Below are 7550 nucleotides of genomic sequence, written 5' to 3'. Positions count from 1 at the left end.
CAGAAAAATAGCCAGCCTTTTCACTTGAGCCATTAGAAGGCCAAAACCCTACCACATTAGTGTTTATTCTACAAAGAATTACTTAGTTTAAGTGGACATGCATTCGCTGCCTTAATCTGACTTAATTTATGTTTTGTTTTGATTTTCAAGTAAATTTACTTGAGAATGACTTTTTATTAAGTCATATTAAGACTTGTTTGCAGAGAATATATTTTTCAGTTTATTTTTCATACCCATGGCAAATTGCTTTTATCGTTTTAAAATTAAATCCCAAAATGTTTTTGTGAGGTTTATGCCCTAAACAAAAATAACAACATTTCCCAGTGGGGTAAAATTATTTTAATTCAAGATATCTTCCCATGAATACAAGACTTGAGTTAAGTTGCCTCACAAGTAAATTTATCTAGCTGGTTTACTGGAAAACATGACAAAACACTCATTAACTGAATGTTTTGGTGTGTTGAGGCGTCATATGTTTGGACACACTTTAAATACATATGGCTGATTTAAAAAAAAAAAAAGGCTTTGATTAAATCAAAGCTCAAGCGTATCGCCTGAGTGCTAACTTCCTGTCTGCACTTCACGCGGCTGTCGCTTTTGCTCATGAAATGCTATAAACGCAAGAGAGGAAACCAAGCCATGGAGATACACTATAGGGACAAAAGACACTCTCAGCTTTCTTGAGAGCCCCATGACATCAGTGCTCTCTGTTGGCACAAGATAAGAGAGGGTTAAATAAACAGAGCCAATTGCTAGCCGCTAACCGCTAACAACAGCAGCAGCTTCCATACGGATCTCATCTTTCAGCTCATTTAACTGGGCTAGACAATAGTCTGTCCGGGCTGGTTTGTAAATCATCACTACTGAAGGAAAATGTGGAAAGAAAGCTAGCTATTTTAAACTGTCTAGAATGTAAACTGAAACGTGTTGGTGTTACGCCTGCCTGATTAGCATCCGATGTTTTCAACAGGTCGTTAAATACAAACATGCAGAGCAGAGGGGCAAATGTTTCTAGATATTCAGCCTCTAACTCGGTGAGGAAACTCTCACCAGGTGCAGATAAAGCAGTTTGATGTATGTTTGTAATGTAGATCTGCTTTTGACTCACAAATAAAACTCCTAATAAAAGAAAATGATGACCCAAGTCCACCCCCCCACCCCCCCATCACCCTTAAGAAGTAAAACTAGAAGACACTATGCATTCGACAAAACACAACTTTTCCATAGCTAAAAAACTGTAAAAATAAATAAAAAATACTTTGGTGGTTATATCAAATGACATCCAACATCACTGGTTCTCACATTTCGAGACCAGACTTCATTCACATTTAAAATTGACACAACATACAGTGCCATTTTTGTTTAGACTTTCGGTGGACAGGGCAAGATTCTCGAATCTCAGTCTGTGTTTTCGAAAAGTTATCATATGGCTTCAGTTGACTTAATATAGTGCACAAGTCATATGGACTTCTACAGTATATCATGTTTTTTGTCCACAGAAAAGCAACTGTATATGGGTTTGGTACAACCTGGTCTCATAGAATCACGTTTATATTCGTACCTACATTTCTACAAACTTTTAATGTGGCTCGTTACACATATTGCAACAGTTTTCTGCTGAAATTAACACTTGAGGTGCAACAACAACAATGACTTTAATATTCTTTCACACAAATCAGTTCATAAACACTTACTTTCCACCCTGTTCTTCACACAATGCTAACTTATGACATCTAAACACTTTACTCAAGCAGGCGATATATTTTAACATTTGCATTATATGACCAACTACATTTACAAACTTGTTCAAGCACAAGCAAAGGGGTATGAGTCCTGAAGAGCACGCGAGTCGACACATGAGCCAAAAGTGTCATAGAAGCACCACAAAATGACATGGTAGTTTCAGGAATTTTTTTTTTCATCTTACATTTCCTTTAATGACACTATCGGTTAGGTTAAGGTTCATGGTTTAGGGTAGGTAGGTTGTTTTTATTTAAAACTCAAAAAAAAAAAAAAAAAAAAAAAAGAAGAAGAAGAAAAACCTCGATAGAGCAGTAACCTTAAAAAGCCTTGTCTGTTTGTGATATGTGTAAAGAAACACGTGTTATAATTTTGCCAAAATGTTGCCACAGTCACTTTTTTTTGTTATATCATGCTCATTTGTTATGACAACAAAGTTAATAATGATAGAAATTTTTAGGATGAACTATTACTTTAATATATGGAAGAAAATGAGCTTGTTTGTTGCTCCCAAGATTGACAAGTATGTACTCTTGATGATGTGTTTTGGGTCACAGCAGGACAAGAAAGACAGGAAAAAGATTTGGATAACCTGTTTGGCCCATATAATTAGTTTGCTTGCTGTCTCCAGGAAGATCATACGGATGTTGTCCATGCTCATGATACTGCAATCCTGTTTTTAACTTATCCAAGCCCACACTAATCGCATCTCCATGCAGTTCTGATTTTAACTAGAAACTTCTCTCAGTTTGTCTGAAACTTATGTAAAACAAACATACACACCTTCAATACACTGCCGGGCACAAGGAAAGTGTGCTCAAGGGGTGAAAAGAGGTGGATGGTCGACAGTTCAAAGGTGTGAACTCGTTCATTGTCCAGACCCCTGATGCTCAGCCAACCTGGTGTCAATGAGTCGGAAACTCTTTTTAGAATCCGTCAATGAAGTGTGGGTGGGGTGCCATAAAACACCAAATAGGCTGACACACCTTACCAAGTAAAGAGGAATAGATTATGAATTTACAAATGCCTCTACATGGTCAGCTTTTAAAACTCAGAACCAAGAGACGAATCAAAAACGTTCCTCACTGTTTGTTGTGTGCTTTCACTTTAGGATGCATCTGATGCCAGATATGTGGGTCAGAACATATCAACAACTTAGGATGCAGCTGTCACATTGCACAGGAGCCGTAGATGGAGTGTGTGACCCTTACACACATCAAACAGACTGGAGACCCCCCTCAAACTCTGTTTTACCATGCCAATAATATGGACAGTGGGGAAATACAAGTAGAAATCCTATGGGAGTCCATATTGAAAATCTAAGATTCAAAATGTAATTTAAACATGTTAACTCTATACAAAAGGTCAGATGAAATACCAAGAAGTCCTGAAATTCATATTCATGTCAACATTGTACTTTTACACTCATATATACTGTATATATCACTCACTGAGCACTTTATTAGGGAACACTATGGTCCTAATAAAGTGCCTGATGTGGTCTTCTGCTGTTGTAGCCAATCCGCCTCGAGGTTCGACGTGTTGTGCATTCTGAGATGCTATTCTGTTCACTACAATTGTACAGAGCGGTTATCTGTGTTACCGTAGCCTTTCGGTCAGCTCGAACTAGTCTAGCCATTCTCTGTTGACCTCTCTCATCAACAAGGCATTTCCATCCACAGAACTGCTGCTCACTGGATATTTTTTTGTTTTTGGCACCATTCTGAATAAACACTAGAGACTGTTGAGTATGAAAATTCCAGGAGATCAGCAGTTACAGAAATACTCAAACCAGCCCATCTGGCACCAACAATCATGCCACAGTCCAAATCACTGAGATCACATTTTTTCCCCATTCTGATGTGAACATTATCTGAAGCTCCTGACCCGTTTCTGCATGATGTTATGCACAGGGTTGGGAGGGTTACTTTTGAAATATATTCCACTACAGATTACAGAATACATGCTGTAAAATGTAATTTGTAACGTATTTCGTTAGATTACTCAAGGTCAGTAACGTATTCTAAATACTTTGGATTACTTCTTCAGCACTGGTAGATTTTTTCACTTGTTTTGACTATAAAAACTCTGCCAGTACAGTAAGACAAAATACACATGTTAAAAATACATTCTCTGAAAAACCTAAATATCTTATGCAGTGTTGTTTCTAAAAGAAGATAAATTAAACTGATCTTGTTTTAAGGATTTTTAGATATTTCTACAGGAAAACAATACAAAAATTATTATCAAGAATACGATTTTTGCCCGAATATCAAAGGTCTTACTAGAAAAAAATTAATTAAGATCCAACGTGAATTTTCTTGATAAAAAAATATGATCGTGCCTGGTAACATGTGCATGTAAAATGGCTAGAAATAGCATTTTAGCTTAGCGTAAAGCTGACAATTTACACAAGGTTTATTTCTAATTCTTCTGCTCCAAACTTACTTCAAACTTTCTTCTCTGTCTGCTTGTATGAATGTAACACATCATAAGAAAGTGTTTCACTGCTGTTCAAATCTTTGGATCGCATCATTTATATACTGTAGATAAATGTTTTCCAACTGAATATACTAAATATTAAATGAAACAAATGACAATAAAATGCAAAGTAATCTCTTCAGTAATCAAAATACTTTTTGAATGTAACTGTATTCTAATTATCAATGATTTAAATTGTAACTGTAGTGGAATACAGTTACTTATATTTTGTATTTTAGATACGTAATCCCGTTACATGTATTCCGTTACTCCCCAACCCTGTTTATGCATTGCACTGCTGCCACACGATTGGCTGATTAGATAATCGCATGAATAAGTAGGTGTACAAGTCTTCCTAATAAAGTGGTCGGTGAGTGTTCTGTATAACTTTATAACACTAAAATCATGGTATCATGTATAATGTGGCTATACTTTTGAAACAGTGGGTATTTTAGCGTTAATGGACTGGCCCCATTGACATGCTTTGTAAGTGCCTTACTGTTAGGGACGAGATGAAATTATTTTTCAGGGTAATCAACATTATGCCACGTATGTTGTTAATTGAGCTTAAATTTGATTGAACATTCCTTTAATTAATGAAGGAAAATGTAAATTGCCACCCTGTCACTTCTTTTTTAGTAAGATTTAATTTGGCTCTAAAGTAAATAAACACAATTGTTCTCCTCTGTCAAGAAGCTCTATGCGTTTTCTCAGGTGTCTAACATCACAAATGGGCTTATTACACACATACATCTCTGTAGCTCTCACACAAATGATTTGTATAGATTTGCGCTTATTAAGTGGTGCATTTGCAGTGCAAGTTGAGTCAGTTAACTCTTATTATCCATGGTCAAGGTCGAGCAACAACGATCAAAGAGGCTGTGCTCACTCCAGCTGCTCAGAGAGGTCTGTCACTTGACCTCTTTCTCTCTCTCCCTATGTGTGTGTGTGTGTGTGTGTGTGTGTGTGTGTGTGTGTGTGTGGTCTACACTATGCTTGCCTTTCATTCCATGTATGGATCACACATACAGTACAAATGTTGAATTCCAAGCCACATCAAATTTTGTCATGTGTCAACAGAGCAGTTTCAGTCCGGTCATTTTACATTTAAACAGCACTGCACCATTTAGAAATTAATATAAGATGCTTTATTTTGGATAGAGGTCACTCGAGACTTACCAAAAATAAATTTAATTGCAGAGCAAAACAGAGCTAGTGATAAACCTGTGCAAAACATTTAGATGGTGCTTAAAGGGATAATCCAACCCAAAATTAAAATTCTCTCATCATTTTCTCACCCTCATGCCATTCCAGGTGTGTCTGACTTTCTTTCTTCTGCTGAACACAAATTAAGATTTTAAGAAAAATATCTAAGCTCCGTTGGTCCATACAATGCAAGTAAATAGTGGCCAGAACTTTGAAGCTCAAAAAAGCACATAAAGGCAGCATAAAAGTCATCCAGACTCTAGTAGTTTAATCCATGTTTTCAGAAGCGATATAATAGGTGTGGGTGAGAAACAGATCAATATTTAAGTCCTTGTTTACTATAAATCTCCAGTTTCACATTCTTCTTTTGCTTTTTGACGATTTGTATTCTTCGTAGATATCGCCACCTACTGGAAAGACAAGAGAATTTATAGCAAAAAAGGTCTTAAATATTTATCTGTTTCTCACCCACACCTATAATATTGCTTCTGAAGATATAAATTTAACCACTGGAGTTGTATGATTTACTTTATTCTACCTTTATGTGCTTTTTGGAGCTACAAAGTTCTGGCCACCATTCACTTGCGTTGTATGGACCTACAGAGCTGAGATATTCCTCTAAAATTCTTCGTTTGTGTTCAGCAGAAGAAAGAAAGTCATACATATCTGGGATGGCATGAGGGTAAATGATGAGAGAATTTTCCTTTTTGGGTGAATTATCCCTTTAAATGATTTAAACCATTAAACTGCAAGCAAACACAAACTCTTTACTCCCCAAACAACATTTTTGCATTCTGCAGCACATGTTAAGCTCTGACACTTGAACTTCCAAAAAGCTGAGCCTCCCGTCCTGGGCTTGGTCAGTGCACATGTGTGTGTGTGTGTAGGAGTGGGTCAAGAAGGGATAGTTGTGTCTGAGTGGGTCAGGTCCTTGGCGCCACTGACGCCTCGACGCTGAGAGACGAGGAAGGGTGCCGAGTGAAATCTCCAGTCTGTTCCTTCATTCAGTCCTAATACTGCACCAAATGCTTTGGCTCTACATGTCATTTAAAGTATGGCCTTACTGTAGAAACCTCACTATTCTCATGTCTTTGTAATTTACAGGATTTTTAAATTATATGTATATGATAATGGAATATATAATGGAATATCCTATAGATGAACTCTTTCTAGACTTCATTCTAAATATGAATAATACTTTTCTCTCTGTATTTCCTTTTAATTATCTTCCAACACTTTTGCCCCTTTAGACCTGATGCAATCATAAGGCATATTATATTTGGACTATATCTCACAATCAGACATAACATGGGTGGGATGTTGTTATAAATTATGTATCAATATGAGTGATCTGTTTCATTAGTTTCTGGAGTATAACTGGGTTCTTTTACAATGTGTAATCCTAATAAAAGCTGAAAAAGTGGTAACAGTTTCTTGGGTTTAAATAAACCAATTAGTATTAAAGTATAAAAAGAGAATAAATAGAATGCATTCTGATCTTAGGCTATAATATTTATTTATTTATGATTACTGGCACAGTGGCAAATTATGAGACACGGTCAGTTAAGCACAAAGCATGAATAGGATATTTTCATGTTTATTACATTTACATTAGGTTATTATTTTATTAAACGTATTTGGAATTTTACTAATAATATTTACAATATATTAGGCTTCTATAAGCTATTACTAACAATATTGTTCATATTGATAAAGTCGAAATTTTTAGGCTATGCACAAAAACTGCGTTGAGAACTGAAGAATATGTACAAACAAATGCATCACTCGCACTTTTGACTCTGCTGTATTTTGGATTAACTCGGAAATATTTGTGGTCCTGCTCGGGCAAGTCCGAGAGCGAAGAGTGCAGAAGCATCTCAAACGCATTCGGATGGAAATTAGAGCGCTTGAATCGTCCAAGTAATAGCCTGTTGTTAACACTTTCACATCCGCGCATTAAAATATAAATTAACTTTTATAAGGCTAAAACTCATGTCCAGACTTGTCATGATGGCCATCGAGAACAGTTTCTTATGAGTCGCCTTTTTAATAATAATATTAAAGTAAATGTAATAGTAAAACACCCGAAAATCACATTATCTCGTAAAAACAAACGCTTTGAA

This window comes from Myxocyprinus asiaticus, chromosome 43 (assembly GCF_019703515.2).
Source record: "Myxocyprinus asiaticus isolate MX2 ecotype Aquarium Trade chromosome 43, UBuf_Myxa_2, whole genome shotgun sequence".
Taxonomy (NCBI): domain Eukaryota; kingdom Metazoa; phylum Chordata; class Actinopteri; order Cypriniformes; family Catostomidae; genus Myxocyprinus; species Myxocyprinus asiaticus.
This window is presented reverse-complemented; position numbering follows the sequence as displayed.